This window comes from Corapipo altera, unplaced genomic scaffold, assembly GCF_003945725.1.
Source record: "Corapipo altera isolate COAL_440 unplaced genomic scaffold, ASM394572v1 2b, whole genome shotgun sequence".
Lineage (NCBI taxonomy): Eukaryota > Metazoa > Chordata > Aves > Passeriformes > Pipridae > Corapipo > Corapipo altera.
Window position 1 is genome coordinate 15,617,426 of NW_020884874.1, and position 20,701 is coordinate 15,638,126.

The window sequence follows — 20,701 nt, forward strand, 5'->3', positions numbered from 1 at the left end:
AAGATTCAGGTCAAAGCTGAAGAACTTACTCTGTATGTGTTCATATTAAAATAGATCAACATAAATTACTTCTATGTTATCCCGTGTTTCTGTTGCACAGAATTTTCTTAACAGTTGTTGGTGTCTGTTCAAAAAGCTCCTATGGATGCTACCTGCATTTTTTTTGAGGATGGTTGCACAGCTGGATTTCCTAACAGACATCCAGATTTGTTCCACTGATACTGTCTTGGTTTGAGATAGCCCCAAAATCCAATTCCCTAGCTCCATCCCCCCTCCCACATCTCAACTTATGTGAGATGGGTTTTTCCAGACAAAACACAACCAGACTCAGAATGGGGGAAAGGGAATATATTACAATGACTGTACAAATAAATACTATAACACATTATACACACGATCACAACTATCTCTACCATGACATATAGTATTTACAATGGATCAGATCTCTTCTCCCCTCCAAATAAAAGTCCAGGAGGGAAAGAAGGACAGATCCTTTCCAGTCTCTCAGGGCAGCAGCTTCTTTTAAGGCAGCAGGTTCTCCTCATCTCATGCATGCAGCAGTAACTGGATTGTTGTAGCTGGATCTCTGTTCAATACACACAAGGGGGTCTCCAACCCCCTTGGCCCGTCGTCTCCAAAACGAGGGTCTTTTCTCTTCCGTGGACTGCGTAGCAGGGACAAGCTCGCCTCACCACGTCATACCACGAAGCTCAGGGGTCTTCGTGGCAGTCCCTTTCCTCAGGGGATTCAAATTCCCCTTTGCAGAGCTCTGTGCTCTGTCTCAAGGCTGCTAGCTTAGCAGCAGCAGCGAGGGGGGCCAAGGTCAACCCCCCCGCATTCCTTCTCCGTCCCGGTCCAGCTTCCCAGGATGCTCTGAGCTTCTCAACTCCTCTCTGCAAGTGCTGTAGCACTCCAAGGCTCTTTCAAGCAAGAGTCCATCATCTTCCTCCTTCCAGGAGGTCTCAAGGAGTTTGGGGGGTTTGGTACAGTTCCTACCCCCAGAACTCTGAAGTTCTGCTGCGGGCTCTCTCTTCTGCTGCTTCCTCCGGTTCAGTTCTTATCTGTCCTGGCTCTTATCCAGAGTCTCTGGACACTGCCGCCGCTTCTGCTCTGTCTCTGTAGCCCCCAACTGGGGCTGGGGGGGGGCAGAGGCCCCGAGGGGCTCCGGTCCCCTTTCCTCGTGGCTGTTACATCATGGCTACTTCTTCTAACAACCAAACTACAACCCCTTCTCTTCCGGTGCTTGTGATATGTTTACATTTCTGTAGGAGCGTTCATTGGGCAGAACTTCAAAACTTCCAGGGGTTTCCACCCCTGGGGGTTACCACTTTTCAGCCTCTGGGGGAAAACAAGGTTCAAACCACTACAACACTCCACCCCTCGCTCCTGCGAAATGTCAACATATCACAACAACTGAAAAACTCTAATCAACATGCAATCTCTATAAATCAGAATATAATCAAAATATCTCTACTACATATCAATACAGCATTATCAAAAAAACTTAACTGTACTCTTAGTACTTAACTTACATTACTATAGCCTTACTCTCTCTACAATGGTACAGTCTATGTTTTGTCTGGAAAACTCTTTCTGTTACCACAAGTATCATGGCTCTTATCTCTTTCCCTCGATGGTTCGCAACCATCCTCTGCTACCATTTATGTCAGATGCTAAAACATTTAGCTTTTTCCAATCTTAATTATCACTAATGGATTTGGTCCCTAGGTGTCAGCATTAAACATTCTCTTAGGTTGGACTGTTTTGCTACATCAGTGGGATTATAGAATCACAGAATTGTAGAATATCCTGAGTTGGAAAGGACCCACAAGGATGATCGAATCCAACTCTTTGCTCTGCACAGGACCATCCCCGAGAATCACACCATGTGCCTGACACCATTGTCCAAATGCTTCTTGAACTCTGGTAGGCTTGGTGCTGTCACCCTGGAGAGCCTGTTCCAGTGCTAAACCATCCTCTGGGTGAAAAACTTTTTCCTGATATCCAACCTAAATCTCCTCTGACTCAGTTTCATGCCATTTCCTCAAGTCCTGTCACTGGTCACAAGAGTGAAGAGATTGCTTGCCTCTCCTCTTCCCCTCACAAGGAAGTTTCAGACTGCAATGAGGTCTCCCCTCAGTCTCCTCTTCTCTAGGCTGAACAGACCAAGTGACCTCAGCCACTCCTCATACGGTTTCCTCTCCAGACCCTTCACCATCCTTTGACCCTCCTTTGGATGCTCTCTAATAGCTTAATGTCTTTTTTATATTGTGGTTCCTAAAACTTGCAAGTGTTATTACCAGACTGCTTTTTAAGACAGAGAGATAGACTCACAAAAGAGAATCTAATATAGCAGTTAGAAACAAGGCTGTGATGTTCTCACTCACACTATGTCTCATATTCCTAATTCTATGTGCAAGTCTGTGTTGTGAATCAAACACCACTATAACTGTATCAGACATCAGAACTATATCTCCAACACACAATAATCTCAGAAATGAGATAGTTTCCAAGCCTTTGCCCATGTCCATAGCTTAGGTAAAATATTTTTAAAATACCTATTCAGTTACAGCTCCATCATACACCCACTGAGAATAAAGAGTTGAAGACTTCACATTAAAAAAAAAATTAAATAATTATCAAATATATCTTTTATTTAAAAAAAAAGGAAAACCAAAACAAAATGCCAATCAAACAAAAATCCATGCCACGAAATTTCATTTATATACTTCCTTAGAATCTTCTAGGCCTTCTATTCAAACGAATCTTTTCTCCTAGATCTGCAGTTCTTTTCTTAGATAATAAATAAATATATAAATAAAACCACCAGGACAATCTTGGTCTATCTCTATTAGTGACTGTGTTCCTGAGTTTCCACAGAAAACGTAATTTATTATTTTCATTGAAGAATCTAAGAAGACCAGGGTTATCCAGGCATTAAAGTTAAGATTAATCTAATGCCAGAACTAATAATGATGTCAGATTTGATTTAGTGGGTTTTTTCTTACTATGAAGATTTAGAATAACATTAAACCTTTCTACATTTATGTAAAAGTACAGCTAACACATATATTGCTAATGTTAGAAGATGATTTATTACCTGAGTTTTTAAACCAGTGCTGTTTTATTTTGCCTAGTGTGTTTTCCCATGTACTCGAACCTTTCCTATCATTGCTAATAAGTACCATTTCTTTTTTCAAATACTGCTCTGCTTTTATTTGCTTTAATGATTGAAAGCTGTATACCAACTCTTATCTTTAATCTTTTTCCCTTAAGCTTCGAGAATCTCAGTAAATACACTTTCTAAAATAGAAAAAATTCAAAGTCAGATCAGATTAACAGGTTTGTCATTTCATGGACCATATTTCATCTAGGAATAATAAATACAAAGAAATATTTTCTCATTTACATTTCTCTCTCCTGGAGCTGGAGATGCAGAGGACTGAAAACTGAAGAGTGTCATAAATGGATCAGGTTCTGTGTAGACAGAATAAAGAAAGTACAGGACAATTACAGTCATAGAATCCTCATGTTTCATATCAGTCATCTGTGGTGTTAAACTTTGAGAGAACATAGTGAAATGCACATTAATCTAGTCTTGAGAAATTCTAACATAAATATCACCATATATTTTCCCACTCCTTTTGTTTCTTCATTTAGCTGAACACAGGAGATTGTGGTCTTATGGCAGAGCATCAAAATTCTCTATGCAGCAGCAGGAACTCACAGGAATGCATCACTTCAGTCTCTGTCTTCTTTGTGTTCACATAACTGACCATAAAAAGGGATAGCAAGCTAGGATACCAGAGCTCCATGATCGTTATCTCAGTGCAACAGTTCCCTGCTCTCCCTAGTGACTGAAAAACTGAGCGTGAACTGGAAGAACTGATATTTTTTCAGAATATCAGATGATTTTTCACAGTGTAGAACATCTTATGTCTCTTTGTTTATATATTATGTCAGAAAGGTAAGGCAAGAAAATGGAGAAGGGGATGAGGAAAGAAGCATTTTCAGCACTGGAAAAAGCAGGAGGAAAGAAGAGGAAGTGTAACAGGTGAAATGGAAGGGGAAGTGGAAAGGGAGAAATGGAACGGGAAATGGAAAGAGCAAACCATACATGTCAGGTTTCTCAACTAGCAGACGGTTCTGGAAGAATCTTTAACTCTCACTTGAGTTGCAGTTATTGTTCAGGAGTGATTTCTCTTTGAATTTCATTCCAATTTGAAATTGATTTTTCTTTCTCATAGCCTCAGCTATGAAGCATGAACTACAAATCATAGATTTCTGAAGTCCTACAGAATTTGATGTGGCACAAAATTTCTCATTTGAGTCAAGATCTTGTCTAATTTTATCCTGTTTTCCACTTCCCTAAAGAGGTATCCATCTTGACTGAAAGTGCTAGAAAAGTATTTTCCCATCTTGCCTAATACTGATTATCAGACGAATCTGTCTGATAGTTCTTGTATGTTCTGAATAAATATTTGAATTTGAAAATTGTTCTGAAACATTCTTCAGAAAGCTCTGATGGCAACTGTTACACCTTTAGGTTGTCATATTTCCTAAATGAACTGTATCCTATTTTAGATTCTGGTTTCAAACAAAGTTCTGCAATGCAAGACCAAATGAATTTTCAGTTTCAGTCCGTAATTCACATTTGAAAGATATTTGTATCATAGAACCAATATGAAAGCTGGCAAGACTAACAGAAGAAAACCAGAACAGTTAGAATAAATGTATAGCTGCCTGAGTGCCTTCCCATGATTTCTGGCACTGGTTCTTGTATTTTTTTTAACATCCTGTTGTATGAGAGTCTTATTTTCCTCTGATTTACACTCCCAAGGACAAAAAAAACCCTCAAATATGTGGAGTTTTAACCAAAGTCTATGGAGAACCAAAGGATTTGAAGTACTTGCAGCAGTCCTTTTGTACAAATATTACACATTCTTCCACAGAAAGAAGAAAGGATCTTGTGAATCCCTCATCTACAGTATTACTGGTGAATATGTTCATGATTATATGACTATCTCCATTTTATTTTATAGTAAAATTTTAGGAGCTGTTATGGGTAGAGAGTCTGTTAAAAAAAGATAAGAACTTACTAGAAGTTATTAATGGATTAATTATTTAAATTCTGCCATAAAAATGGTCTTGTAAGAATGCAGCTGCTGAGCCATTTTCAAACTATATACAGTAGTACAGATAATGACAGGTGAAACTGTCTGTTCACCAAATTGCATCACTCCACTTTTCTCACAGAGATTAACATGAAAGCTAGTTCTTTACAGGGTGAGAAAGTGTATATCTTGCTCAGAGATCAAATAATTTACTTTCTAGTAGTTGAATTGCTCCTCAGATTTCTTTATTATATTCTCTGTTTTCCAGTAATAGAGTGCTGTTTCTCTACAGAAATTCAAGTGTAACATGTCAACTTCTCCATTTCTTGAAATAAAATCATAATAGGTAGTATATAAAAAAGAAAAACGGAACCAATTCATGGTCCAACTAGATGAGAACCACAGTAGGCATGATGTTGCTTTATTTATTTGAGCCTTAATATTCTGGATTTTCTGGTTCTGTTCAAGAATTAGAATAGAATCAACAGTGATTCACAGACTGAACTGTGAATAAAGTTAATTGAGGAAGTCCTAAAAGCATACTATCACTGGTACCAGCAGAAGCCTTGAATGTTAACTATCTAACATAGCCTATTCTGTTAACTGAGAATGAGCCTGAGAAATTTCTTTTTTTAATCCATAATAAAAAAATTAAATTGTGTCAGAATTAGCAACCGATAAACATTAAAGGCAAAGACACATCTTGACGTAGATGATTTTTGTAAGGGTTCTGTCATGCTTATGGCAGAGAAAATTCCAGAGAAAGGATAGCTTTTGTTCTTTTTACTATCACCAGATAAATTACACAGGACTACATTTATTGAATTTATATTATAAGAAATCTATTTATACATGTGCACCACTCCTGAGACACAGTTCTGCCAAAAACTAGAAGGGTGCAAAGCATTATGAAATATCTGTCTGTGAGGAGTAATTAACTGAACATTGCAATGCCATACACACTGCAAAGCCTAATGAATAAGAGTCTGGGCCCAAAGTGGAGTCCATATCCCTCAGCTACATTTACTGTTTAGGCTAACATATTTCTGGAGATAAAATAAAAGATGATGATGATCACCAGGAGGCAAGGGGCAATTTGAACCGTGTATTTCTTTTATCTAGTTTCAGAGATTCAGATACAACAGATGCAGATGTAACAGTATTGCCGCCATCCCCACCTGTCTCCAGACTTGTAGCCCACAACACCCTGTCTCCACTGCTCCACACTGGTTGCAAGGGCAGCCAACCACTCCTATATGTAAAAATCTTGGTCCTTAACCTCTCTGTTTTCTGAAGCCCAAAATACCCCCCAGCACTCCTCTCCCCATGCTCATCTACCAGTCTCTGACTTTTATAGCCCTTGTCCTCCTATCTATTCGGTATACCCAAATTACCCAGGCATTCTCCTCTTCAGCCTCAGTTCCCTGCTGTGTAAATCCAAGCACTTCAACATAGGTAATAGAATCACAGAATCATAGAATCAACTTGGAAAAGACCTCTGAGATCATCAAGTCCAACCCTTAATTCAACACTGCCTTGGTTACTAGACCATGGCGCTAAGGTCCTAGCAAGTGTTACTCTTCAGTCATACCCCATGTCTGCCTCAGGACTAACTCCTGGCTACATTTCTGCTGTTCATCAACTCTGTTGATGCATTCCAGGTAGCTGCTGGAATTGGTTCATCCTCCCCATTGCATGACTCCACCATGTCTTCTGCTTTCTTGTCCACAAGAACTTGAGCTCAGTCAAACATTTGGGCTGACTCAATGCACATTGATAGACTGCATGGGGAAAAGAGATTAAATATCTGGCAGTCCTATGCAATTCCTGTCAGAAGGTTTTTCAGATCATGACTCAGACACCACTAAGGGGGGAGGAGCGAGGAGGGTTACTACTGTAATATCAATTATGAAGTGGATGGAAGGCAAATCATTACAAATGTCATCTGCTGATGTAAAGCATAGGCCACCCTGGGCAGTTCTCACTGGGTCAGGGACAGAGCCAGTCCACAAGAACATTGACTCTTCATTTTGCGCAGTAGTACTGGGGCTACAGGGAGATGTGGCAGTCACCTGCCAATGGGGAATATTTCAGATTTTCCCTCTGTCCTGGGAAAGTCAACCCTAAACCTCCAGCCACACTAGAAAATGATTTGGCAGCCATATTCTCTTTAGAGATAGTAATACTCTTTATCCTTCAAGGACAACCTGTTATATGCCATAGAATTCAAGATCGTTTAGACTTGAGAGTGAAAGTATGGCCCTATAATTCAGGACATGGGGACCAAAAGTGTCAGATGCCCACAGGGATCTGAGGAGCTTTGTCTCCCTCCTTATCTTCAGAAGTCTCAGTAGAAACAGGCTGTTTTGTATGAAATACCTTGATTTCTTCAAATTGATGTTTACCAATGGCTAACATTTCATTTGGTGAATTTGCATCCAGTTCCCCTTCTCTGCAAGATGTTGAGAAAAATCTGACAAGAGACCAAATTCATGTCAGATTTCTTCTGTAAATGGAAATCTCTCACTTCTGTTGGCAACAAGAACTAATGATTTGATTGTCATATAGAATTTGCAACAATCTGGTTCCAACAAGCTGGAAAAATCACTGACATGCGAGACTTCTTCATCTGCCTAAACATACAGATGTATTCAGAAATCGTTGAGGCACATTAATTCCACTATTTTGCTTTGTCTAAAATATGCATTTAAAAATAAAGAGTGTCTCCCTTTTTCCACAAAATGACAGTCACCAAATCTTTTAATTCTTTACTGACTTGTTGATATTTATTATGTCTTTAACCCTAATCAAACTACTCTTTTTGAGAATCATTTTTAGGTTACCTTAACCAATTTGATTTCAACAGTACTGTGGTGCCTTTGCACATGCTTGGCCATAATAATATATACTATCAAGTCTGTTGAAGATCTTACCTGAAACACTCATAACTGTTCTTGCTTGTAGCTCTTAACTGTTTAAAAAAAAGCTCTTTTGGTCTTTTTTCAATGGGATCATGGGTTCTTTAGCAGTTTTACCTATTTTTTCTTAGAAATCTTGCTATACATATTATATATTACCAGAGCTGTGAAGGGCACAGATTTTCAGTGCTTTCAAAAATACTACATTATTAATAAGATTTTTTTTACTGGAAATAGAATAAGAACACTAAAAAGCTTTCTTTTTTTTTCAATTGAACATTTTTCTTACTGTTTCAATTTTTAAATTTTGTATTAATAATTTACAGTACAAAACATCAGCTATATTTCAAAACAACTAAAAATAAAAATATTTTTATTTGTGTCTAAAGCAAGCTTCCCTAAGTCTACCAATGGAACATTTTTTATCATAGTTTAAAAATCTTAGTATTTTTTTAATTGCCTTTGCATATTTCTGGCTGTGTTATGGTATTTTGTGAAATTCCTCCACCTAACTCTGAGCTTTTAATGATCCCTTTATATTCTGGTTAGACTTTATTATCCTACACTGTAAAGAAATGAGTAAGGTACTCCTACTTCCACTGAGTTAGTTCTGCGCACTTTCCACTGATTTTTAACAGCTGTCTTTGCAGCAGATGATTTGGGTTTTTATACTAAACCTATGCAGTTTCTTTGTGATATGTCTTTCGCTTTTGTGTTTGTATTTTCATAGTGGGTTTACTATGCTTTAATACCTTTACTAGTTTTTCTTTCTTTAGCTTTGCTTTTCTGTCTTGAATGATCATACTTCAAAAAAATTGTACATATCCCTTATTGTAATTCATTCATTTTCTTTATGATTATTATTCTAGACATTTCACTTATTAAATTCATGACACTTTCCTCATTAAAGGATAAAACTTGACTACTAATAATTGACAAGGCAATTAATGCAGTGCTTTTTGGGAAGATAAACTGTGCTTGTTTAACATGCTTGGTGTGTAGCAGTTGGAATTTTATTTGTCTGATTACATTGGTAGTAGAAAAAAATCAGTATTAAATCTTCAGTGTAATGTCAGATTTTACTTATTTTTTTAATGATCTGTATCTTGCTCTTTCCCTTATATAAGAAAAGAAAAAAACCACAATGAAGTGCATGTTATTGAACTGTGCTTAATCTTGAGGGTTTAGGCTTTTTCCTATTAGTGAGATTTAACCTATCAACGTAGGTGGCCTAGTTGCTCAGCATACTGTTCTCTGACTCACATAGCAGGTGATTGAGTGAAATGTTATGAATTTTCATCCCAATATTATCAACCTATTTCAACAGTGGTATAAAATGGGTTTGTTTACTCAGAGGAGCCCCAAAGTTATTTTTTTCCCACATAAGAATCAAAAAAAAGCTCAAACAAAGCTTGTCCTTTTTTATTTTCTTGCTCCGCATGACTTTCTTCTCAGTGCAATGGAAAAATTAATTTTGCTCCATTCTTTAAGAGAGAAATTAATTTTGTTTTCTTAGTTGGAAATGAAGACCTCCATGAATGCCCAAGCTTATATGAGGCTGTGAATCTTGCTCTGAGAAACTTATTGCCCTCTTTTGATTTGACTTCAGGGAAAGACATCGGATTTCCAATATTTACTTCAGTGCCCTCAAAATCAGAATCTGGATCATCTTGTTTTTGAGAATTGGATGACTTCAACTCATAGAATCACAGAATCACAGAATAGGTCAGGTTGGAAAGGGACTCTGGAAATCATGTAGTCCAGACATCCCACACACCACACTTGCCCTCCCCATTCAGACACAATCAGCTGTAGCAGGATGCCCAGGACTATATCTGACTTTTGAGTATCCAGTAGTGGAGATTCTTAAGCCTCTCTGGGGAACGCATCAGCTTTTGACCACCCTCCTCAGGATAAAAAAGTGTTTCTTATGTTCAGATAGTATTTCATGCACTTTGATTCATGTCCATTGCCTCTTCTTCTTTCATTTGAAAAGAGAAAGAGTCTGGGTCTCATCTTCATTGCTTTCCATCAGGTAAATTCCTTTCCTTGCTTGGTCAATGAGAAGACTCTTCCTCCTCCATCACCTCTTAGGACTGCTGTGGAGAAGATGGGTCTCCACAAAGGCCTAAGCTCATCTGGTACTCTGAATCAGACTTTAGACAATGCTTAATGCATTGTGGGTAACTAAGAAGCACCACTTTCATAACGAAGGCAATGCCTTTTAGAAAGAAATTGGAAAGAAAAAAATAACCTGTGAATCATTTTATCTGAAATTTAAACAGGTTATAAATATTCTTAGTGTGTCATTGTTCTGTAGCTCAGAAATTATAAACATTAGTAGAAAGCAAATTTAAAGAAACTGTGATAGCATCTGCTTGTACTTGACTCATTTAAAGCCACCAGTACTGAGTTCCTGTTCTTTAAATTTAGTTTCAAATCACAAACTCAAAAACATGCCCTGAGCTTCAGAGACTGGAATTTCTCTTAAAAGTAGGTCACAGAAAAAGGGATCTGAATCATTAAGTAATGCTATCCATAACAGAAGAGAAAAACCAGAGTCTTATTATGTACTGCTGCAGACTTCTAAAAGCTGAAACCTGAAGCTGAATTTTAGTTAACTGAAAGTACCTTTTGAATTTGGAGTAAACAAAAAAAAAACAATTGACAGCACAAATATATGGATCTATGATAGACTCATCTCTCAATCCCAATCATATTCTGCACACATAGAGTTCTGGGACTTTCACACAAATATTAAGGGTGTATTCATTTCAAAAGCTAAATAGAAATGTATTTTGTGTCACTGAGTCCAACACTTCAAATGCTGAATGTTCTGATGCATGTTTAGGATAAAGCATTCTATCAGAAAATATTCATCTGGGTGGTGAAATCAACTGCAAGAAACATTAGTACAGATAGAACATGGGGTTTGTGATGCAAAATGCTTTGGAGAAAACATTAGAGGTTTGTTAACAGAAATAAGAAGGGAATGGGGAATGCATACTTGGATGAAGACATAATTGTTCAAAGACATTAAAAGTTATTTTTGTAGGCCAGATTGTTAGACAAAATAAAAATATTTATGCTATTTATTTGGCAATTTGCTAATTTTCAGTCTTTTGAAAAAAAGTAAAGTTATTTAAAGAAAAGTGTTTTTTTTAATTTAATCTACTTTTAGGAAAATCACTGTGCTACTTAAATGGCCTTGTGTTGTTTGAGATCTTCAGGTGTCTATGTTTCAAATTGCTTAAGGTTTGGAAATCTACCGCTTAGGAGCACAGTGTAGGAGTTCATAGTGATGCATGAAAAATAGATGCAGCCCAGCTGTGATGTAATACAGAAGGCCTCTAAAATACATGTCAGCAAAACTGAAAGTGAAAAAAACATTTAAAATCATGATACCCCTCAGTGTGCCCTCAATTTTCCTGTGTAGTAGTTTTATTTGGATTTTCCATGTTCCCTGTACATATGTATATTCATTGAAATAAGATCCTGTCAAAGTAAAACACTTATGTTTAGAGTTTTCCATACAAATTACAGGATGTATCATCCTTTATGCAAATTCTTTTCATTAATACATATGCAGCCTAAAGATGTTGGGAGACATAGCTCTGTTCTTTTTACCATTTTGCTGTTTGGAAAAATCATATAATATTTTGGACAAAAAATTTGAAGAACAGGTTTCTGAAGTTCTGGTGATATGTTGTTAGAGCTACTGAGTACACCTTGTTATTGTAGTATCATTTTTATCTCAATGGAAAATTTCAACATAATCTATTTTCTAAAATTCGTGGAGGAGTGTTTCATCTTCACAGTGAAGAACTGAAAGTATGACTTTTAGAAACACTGTGTTTGGTTGAAAATTTGGAAATATTTTCAAGGAATGCATTTATGGATACAGTTCATGTATATATTGTCCTAACAGAAATTATTTTTCCAATTGCAAGTGTTTGAAGCACTTTTTGTATCAAGTGTGCTTTCATCAGTCCAGGAATGAGTGGTCTCTCTTGGCTAATTTTTTTCTCTCATATGGATGTTTTCAAAATTTTTGTGTATTTTAGAATGCTACAGAGGCTGATTTAAGGCAAGAAAAGGAGGATATAATGCAGAGATTCAAAAGCATTCCCTGCCTCTCCATTTTTCTTAGCATAGATTCAGGTAGAGTTATAATCACATGAAAACTAACAGTGCAGTAGAAAGTCTAGTTATCCATACATGTGGCAAATAATGTTTAACACTGTGCCAAAATTAATTGCATATGTAAATGAGAATACTGTAATAATGGTCTAGAAGACATTACTTCATTTATGACTAATATTATATTGGTGAATGTTGCTGAATACTGTAATGGCAAATCTTTGTATCTTTAGAGAAAATAAATAAAAGCTAAAGCTACCTTGAATTTTGCAAGTTGACCTGTCCCCGACTTGGACTGTATCTTTTGAAAAGCTGTTACCCCATTCAAGCTTTTTCCTCTCTTCTGGAATCTTTGAAATCCTATTCTACAACTGCTATAAGTGTCACAAAACTGCAGCTTATGCATAACCATCTTAAATCTCTTAAGTATATTTGATTGTTTCAGGTGACATCCTTCCATATCAGCTTTTTTTTTTTGCAACAATCTCTATACTGAGTACTGCCAAATGCAAAATGTTCACAGGCAAAGAAAAATCTCCAACACACATCTGTCTGTCATTTGAGAAGTTGCTTTGTGGGAAAATGTGGGAAAATGAACAAATCTAGGTTTTATTCTTTTTGTGCATGTAACTTTTGTGTTTCAAAATCCTGCCAAATGTTGTTCTATTCAGAATTAAAAGAAAAGTAAACTCCTAACCTAGCTGACGATTTGCTCAGGTTGGACTAATCTAAACGTCAACCATATTCCTGAGAATATGACACTAGAGGTAGACAATTACGTTTGTATTACTTGAAATATGGTAATTACTCTCTTCTGGAAAAATTGACATGAAGTGACTTCATGATATACAGGACTTGCTTACTGAATTTGGGTGTTTAAGATACCTATGAATAGTAATAATATGGTATGAGGAGCAATAAAATCTGCCACCTTTCCCTCATAGTGAATGAGGGAGCAATATTAAATCTCAGCATAAGTTTTTTTTGTTCAAATTGTATGGTGGGATTTTTTTTTTATTTCAAAAGCAATCGATGACCAGGAAAGAGTTGAAGTGTTTGTGGGACTTTTTGTTCTTAAAGGATGTATTGAGAAGCTTTCATTTCTTTTTGGGGTGAAATGCAGTATTCTCTTACAGATACTGTTCTCACCAACAATCCATTTCCATTACACCAGCATCACGTCTTTCAGCCTCTGTAAGGACATTTGTTCAGTAGCAGAAACTTAGTCCTTAAGAACTGTAAAAATAGATGCCAATGTGGTGACTGTAGCCACACATTTTGAAAAGGATAAAATATTATATGCCAGAACGTATTGTTTGTAAACTTATGGAATGGAAAGGAATAATCTACCTCAAAGAACAGGAATGCAAAATAATGCAGTATCTGAAAAAAATTGTATAATGAAGAATCAATATTTTACTCTTTCACTTGAGATGTAAGATTGGTGTCTTGAAATGTGCTGGTTTTAACCTATGAGCAATGGAGAATTTAAACAGTCTCTTCAGTGCAGTAACAATACAATACATTTATACAGCATCTTCCCTAAAAGAGTCACAAGGGACCTATCTGTGATCTTTCAACATGTCAAGCATACTGGCTCTGACTACTTTCTTGTGTGCTGAAGGGAAAAATGAATGTTGTTTAGGTCTCCTAGACAACAGTCTGTGCTTCAAAAGCAAACTATGCAATAGGTATCTATCTGATTCAAATCTAGTGTTCAATTTCAGAGTGAAACAACATGAGTGTCTGTTTGCCTGGGCTATTTCAGATGGATAAATAAGCTCATTCAGCCTTCAGTACTATTCAGTTCAGATAATATTTTTAAATACATATCTAGACAGAAATATTTCTCCTTCATTTTCCTTATAGAAAAATTAATTCTATTAATTTTAGTGTTTTGATATTTCTTGTAACTTAACAGTGATTTTTACTTTGTGTAAATTATATTTTCCAAGTGAACAAAAGCTTACTCTAAGCCAACAACTAGTAATGTCTGTATTTGTTGCTCTTGAAATATTATATTTAACAAAATGTATTTTTCTCTTTTTAGGCTTATATTTCCCCTTTTGTATAGTTTAACTTTGCCAATAAATGTCTGCTATCCTCAGTTGCCAACTAAGCTATCATAGTAATATGAATTAGCCTGAAATTATTGTAACAGGTTACAGAGGGGAATATTCTTCACAGAAATTAACAAAGAAGTAATTAACTCAGCAGTGTTTTCCTATATAACTATGATGACAACTTTAAAACCACAATTATGAAACACCTCAATGTGATTTCTGACATACAAGTTATTGTATATAAACATTGATTTGCAGTCTTGATTTGAGTAAAATCATCAAGATTAACTAAGTAAACAAACTGATTTTCAACCGCGTCAGATTTCAGGTAAAATTCCAATTAGCTGAACCAAATTTCGCTTAACCTTTTTTCCAGGACAACTTCTTGAGGAAAGAGGGAAGAAATGGACAAAAATACTCTAAATGATAAACAATGTAGGCAGTTCTTCAATGGCATTTTATCCTGAAGGAATAAACTTTCTACATTAATTGTTGAGTTTTGGCAGTGGAAACCCATTCAGAAGATCCACTCTACCTATTAAATAATGCTAAAGTAATATTAAAAAAATGGTTTCTGTGAAAATTAATGTTCCCCAAATTAAGAAAAGCGTTTTATAATCTGCCTCCAAACTAATATTGCTTTTTCTCTATCAGACAAAGAAATGTTTGCTTCTTTATTCATTCACTTTTTTAAAAATTTTTTGTGGCCACAATCTCTTAAGTTTAAAAATATTAATTCTGTAAATTTAGTCACCAAAATGCTGTTCAAGGCTTTTTTTTAATTTAAAAGGCTTTGTAGTAGCACAGTCTTCATCTCATTCATATTGGCACAACTTAACTTAGGTACAAACTGTCTGTTTGTACCTAATGACAGACTGTTAGAAGAACTTCAGAGTACACAAGGTTTATGTACTGACATTAGGTCACAGATGCCACTGTGAGATCCCAAATTGCCATTGCAAATAGCTAGTGTATTAATGGGGAATTAAACTTCTTCCCAGTAAAAGATGGAGAGAGCATCTTATTTTATGCTTCCCTGCCCTGTCTGAACTACTTCCTTTTTATAACAACTGTATTTCTGCCAAATACCTCTTCTTTCCAGCCAGGAACTCTAAAAGCAAAGTGTCCTTGCCATTTAGGAAAGATGTTGACAGGAGGTAGATGCAATGATCCCCTGCCTACTTAGACATCAATTCTTTCATTCATCAGCATCACAGGCAGTGAAGGAACACGAGTTCTGCAGGCCATGGTACTTTAAATGCTGTAGTATGTTTTAATATTAATATTAATAATAATCTCTTTTTCATGAATGACAGCAATTTGAAAAGTTATGTTGTAATGTAGGTACAGTTTCCATAAAAGTAATTGAAGCTAGCATTTATTTACTAGGAATTACTGGATAGCACGTGCTATCTAGTCGTTAGGCACTTCAAATGTCCCTGCAGACACAGCTATTTGAGGAAAAACAAAATGATGGTATTTAGGCCCCTCAAACTGAACTGATGGTTGCCAACTGGAAGCAAATTCATTCTCCTTACAGGAATTTGTGTAGCTTCTGTTTCTACATACAGTGTTGCAAGGTGTCAGAGCTAAAACTCCTCCCTGTTCTCACTTTCTATGTAGCCTGTGTTGCCTCTTGAACAACTGTAACTTTTCAGTGAAGAAAGGAACACATCCTTAGAAGACAGGTTTTAGAAATGAAAGTGGCAAACATTTCACACTGTGTAGAGGTGTGATATGTTACAAGTAATCCTGGAAGAAATGGAGTAGTGGGCAGAGTGGAGTGCTCAGAGCTGCATGTATAATTCACACTTAGTGTGATGGGTGCTATAAAAGAAATCAATACATAAGCTCAAAGGCAGATGGAATTTATCACATATCTCTGCTGTTTGTCACCTGAATAGGTATAGGATACATCTGTATAACTTAATCTTATTTTCCTTCTAAAAACACATGCTAAATGCATATTAATTTCTGTACACATAACTTGAAGTGTTTAGTGAAAAATATATATGGAAGGTTTTAACTGGAGATAACTTACATAGTGCCAGAACAAAATGCATCTTTTCCAATATCGTGTTTACTCCTCAATGAGAGATCTGTCACTTCAGTGCTTCATTTTGGGTAGCTCATTTGATTGAAATGTACAATAATTACTTAACCAGTAACAAAAAATATGACAGGACAACAAAACCTGTTAATAGTAGCAATCATTATAGCATCCTAATGAAATATATTATGCTTCATTTCCATAGCTAGGCCAAATGCTGATTTCTGACAAGTAGATATTTTGGTTTTGCCATTTGATTGAGATCTGCAGTGTAATCCTAAAAGAATGAGGAATGATTGAGACACGTATGTATGTTGTTGCTATGGTAAATAAAAAGTGGCCTTCAGGTCTTTGATATGATATTGAAAAATGACATATTAAAGGGAAACAGTACGAATTTGAATTGCAGTATAGAATTTTCACTTTTCTGAGAGGCACCTTTCTTCTAGTTTAAATTGTAAACACCTGAAAATCCATTGTAAATTGATGTTGTATTTACTGTGTAGCAGTCACTTTAATATGCTTGCCTTGAAGCCCCAAAAGCAAAATTGTATTAATCCTATGGCTTCAGAAAAGCGGGGAGAAAAATAGCCATCGATGCTTATAAATATGAAGCCTTCAGAGTATAAGTAAAAAAAAATTATAGAGAAAACCTTGAACAATTCCTACAGCAACATCAGCCCAGTTTCATTCTGAACTGCTGAGCCAGAAATGTGAGAAAACGGAGTGACTGAAACCTGCCAGAGAAGAAAAACTGCTAGTGGACTGCTCATATGAATCCACAGACAGCAGCATTGATTCCACTATCTTCCCTGCATTGATTTAAGACTGTTACTATTCAGGTGAATTGAAACCTTCACTGAAGCCATGGTGGAGATGAGCACAATAAACAGTTGTTTGTCATTTGTAACTCATTAGGACTCTGAAGTAATGAACTGATTTCTTCTTTTTTTGCTTCAACTAGGTTATATTAGGGGGCTCATGGGAAGAAAGATATATTTTGTGTGTTTCTTACATTACATACTTTGGCTTAAAGAACATGTTAGAAATCAGATTAGGTAAAATCTACAAGACCAAACTTTCCAGCTATAGTTCTACCTTATTGGTATAGCTTATATCTTGAGTTCATCCAATTTTCATAAACCGGGGCATCGCTTTAAGCCTCATTTGAAGATGAAGCTATACTATGCAGGCACCACAGATTGCAACACACTGCAATCTCTCCTGATCCAAATTGATATTGGTATGTCATTCTAATTGAGAGAGAGAAGAGTCCTTTTCCATGACAAAAAAAGATTTCTAAATTTGTTCAAGATTTTAAATTTGAGGTGGGGGGGAGTATTTGGTTGGTTTATTTAGGTTTTTTATTTGGTTGATTATTTATTTGTTTGTTTGGGGTTTTTTTTGTGAGAAAACAGTAGTTTTTATTAAACCTTCATCTTTTTAGCATTTCACAGCTTGTGAAAAGATTAACTGATCAAAGTCAGAGACATCACCCCTGGGATACTCCTGATGACTACCAGGGAGGAGGCATTTACATGAAGCTTTTTTCCTGATTCAGAACTGAGTATTAAGCTGGGTCTCCCACATTTCTGTCATACCTCCTACATATTTAGTCACTTGGTGCTTGTTGGTAGCAGCAACCTGAGTAGGAACTTTTCTATTTTGAGTAGATAGTTCAGGGAAGTTATTTCAAAAGTTAAGTTTTACCTAGTCTGCCTTCATTGCAATGAAGACAGTCTTCTTGACATAAAAAATCTTATGGTAATAACATACGTTAAATACATTATTCATGACAGGCCAGGACCTGTAAACATGAGGTATGTAGAAAATGCTCAACAGACTAAAAGAATTATCCTATATTGGAGGCCTGTCAGGAGTCTGACACAGGTTTAAGTGAGATTTAACAAAACACTATAATAAATCTTTCTACTCCCTTAACATGAAATAAGGCCTGCAGTTTACAACATTCCACAAAGAATAACTTGGCTGTACTCTCAGGAACACACCAGAGCAAACCTCTTCTCCATCTCTCATTTATGCATAGTAGCAGAAATCAGATAAAGAGCATTCACTGCACTTTAAGTGTAAAATAATTATTTTTTTCCAACAGTTCTTAAATTAAGTTGATACTATTTCAAATTCATGAAGTTGAATTAATTCAGAATCCTTTCTGTCTCTTAGTCAGTTATAAAACAAAATATAGATTTTGTTCCTTATCCCTCAAAAAACATGAATGTGAAGAAAAAAACCCCTCTAATTTCTGTGAAACTACTTTGAAATATGACTTGTAGTAGTAGCATTCAACAAAGTATCTTCAGCCTGACAAAATCAATGAAACCAAAATAATCTGCTGTGATGCTGTTTTGCTTCTATTGAAAAGTTTTCAAAAATTGGGCAGAAATCCCTAGTGATTTTACAAGATAACCTCCTTGTAGCAGTAGAAAACTCAGCTTTTTCTATATGCTTTATCCTCTCCCAGTACTCTTCTGGGAGAGGAAACCTGAAAATTTCAGGATATATTTGTTAAATTATTAGAATATGAACTGTGTTTTGGGTTTGCAATGTGAAATTATAAATGGCAATAATTGTTCAGGGCTTTGGATGGAAGGAATTCTTATTAAAAAAGGCATCAGTTAACAGTACCATGTGATTTCAGTAAGCACTCTTCATGGAATAAAATTGTGAGTAACTCAGCATTCTTTGATATAAGTTTATTTAATTAAATATAATTATTTTGAATTTAATAAATTATGATTAAGAAAGGTCTCTAGCATTTTGTAGGTTGTTGATAATTTTTTTCTTTTACTGCTTAAAATTGTTTACATCATTACAGTTAACCATATCCATCCTTACACAAAGCTTTTCAAGTATAGCAGAAAAATGTCAATCCTACTAATGCAAATTGATATATCAGGCATAAAGCCAAACCAAACTGGCTGTTGCATATTTGTAGTTTATATGTGCTGCACCTGAATGTAATTATATGCAAATTGTCAGTTAAAAACAAAATACCGTTGAAAGAATATCCCTTCAAAGCAGTCTCCTTAGTCACAAAATTTCGCAGGTTTTTGCAAGATCTTAAAGATGGAAAATAGCCAAAAGAAAAAAAAAAGCCTGTTCAGGAACTTGAATCCTGTTCATTCCTTCCACATGAGCTGACCTTGCTTCACCAGTTTGAGAAATTCATTACCATAATGAGTTATTCACGTGGTAGCAACAGATAACATAAACTAAATTGCTCACCTTCACAAACTCTAGAATGTCAGGCATATATTGCTGTGGTGCTGTGTATTTTCCATCAAAAACCAGTTAACCTTAGGTGAAATTCAAGGTTTTTTTTACTTAACCCTGATTTTTTAACATCTATTTTCCTGTAATACAGCTTTTCAGGCTCCCCATATCCATGTGTCCTATGTTTAGTTACCTGTCCCATGGGCAGTGAGGTTAGAAGTCACATGCTATTCATAGTGCTTGGATCCTGTTTCTGGAATTGATCCTTCATGGATAAGTGTGACTTGTTTTAGGCTGTGACATAAGACGTGAGCCATGTTAAGTTAGCTACTTTATGCCTGTGGTGGTGCCTCCTCCCCATCCCAGCCCACACTACGATCTCATTTCATGGCAATGTCCCTTGCCGCTTAGATCCTCAACAATTTCTTTTTCAATTCTTTGATCCGTCCAGGATACAGGACTTGCTGCAAGGAATCACACAATAAAGTGTTCCCCATTATAGAGAAAAATGCCTGTTGTAATTCACTTAATGTTTAAATCCTTTAAGGATCCCGGATCGTGGAATGGGAGTTTTATAAAAGTGCATTTTAATAATTAAAGTTAAAATTAATTAGAGTCTGTGTTGCTGTATAAGTATAGAAAGAAGATTCTTGGTGCATGCTAAGCAAGAAGAAGGAACAGTGAGTCAGTCACAACACAAATTGTGGGGAAAAATGGAAGTTTCTTTCACAGAAACATAAATATTTTATATGATCTGAAGCAGTTGCTAACAGCTTTAGAGAGAAATGCTACTTATTAGTAAGCCTACCCCAACCATTTATACCAGTGTGTGCAACACCTTGCATTAGATCAAGTGGAATAGAATTGAGAACATAATGTGTCTCCCAGATTTGAGCTTCTTATCGCCTATAATATATTTGGAGATGATATTAATCTTCTTTGCTTTTATTTACCTCATATAAGATATAAAAATGAACAAAAATCTCAGCAAATGTACATTTTGTCTGTGTCTGTGGTTAGGCAATGGTTGGTTCAGCAGAACAAGCAGACTTGTGTATCCTTACAGATTCAGTTAATCACACCTTTAAGAACAGTCTGAACAAAAATTTGCTACCAGTTTGTTTTGTTCAGTAGCCTGTAACAAACCTTTTTTCCATAAATTTCTGTGGTAACTTTGCTAGT

At 36.0% G+C, this 20,701-nt stretch overlaps 1 protein-coding gene and 2 long non-coding RNA genes across 3 annotated transcripts in view; 1 reads left to right on the forward strand and 2 right to left on the reverse strand.

The window, feature by feature from the left end:
- The window catches only part of NKAIN2 (sodium/potassium transporting ATPase interacting 2), a 301,830-nt gene that overhangs the window by 84,417 nt on the left and 196,712 nt on the right, over positions 1 to 20,701 (forward strand). The window lies entirely within an intron of this gene.
- Positions 1,282 to 20,650, reverse strand: LOC113941072. The gene is made up of 3 exons (XR_003525588.1): positions 20,634 to 20,650; positions 17,140 to 17,144; positions 1,282 to 1,423 (listed from the first exon to the last, which is right to left on the reverse strand). It is a non-coding gene; the product is annotated as an uncharacterized LOC113941072 (long non-coding RNA).
- Positions 3,206 to 6,565, reverse strand: LOC113941079. Its single transcript, XR_003525591.1, has 3 exons — positions 6,509 to 6,565; positions 3,410 to 3,477; positions 3,206 to 3,303 (listed from the first exon to the last, which is right to left on the reverse strand). It is a non-coding gene; the product is annotated as an uncharacterized LOC113941079 (long non-coding RNA).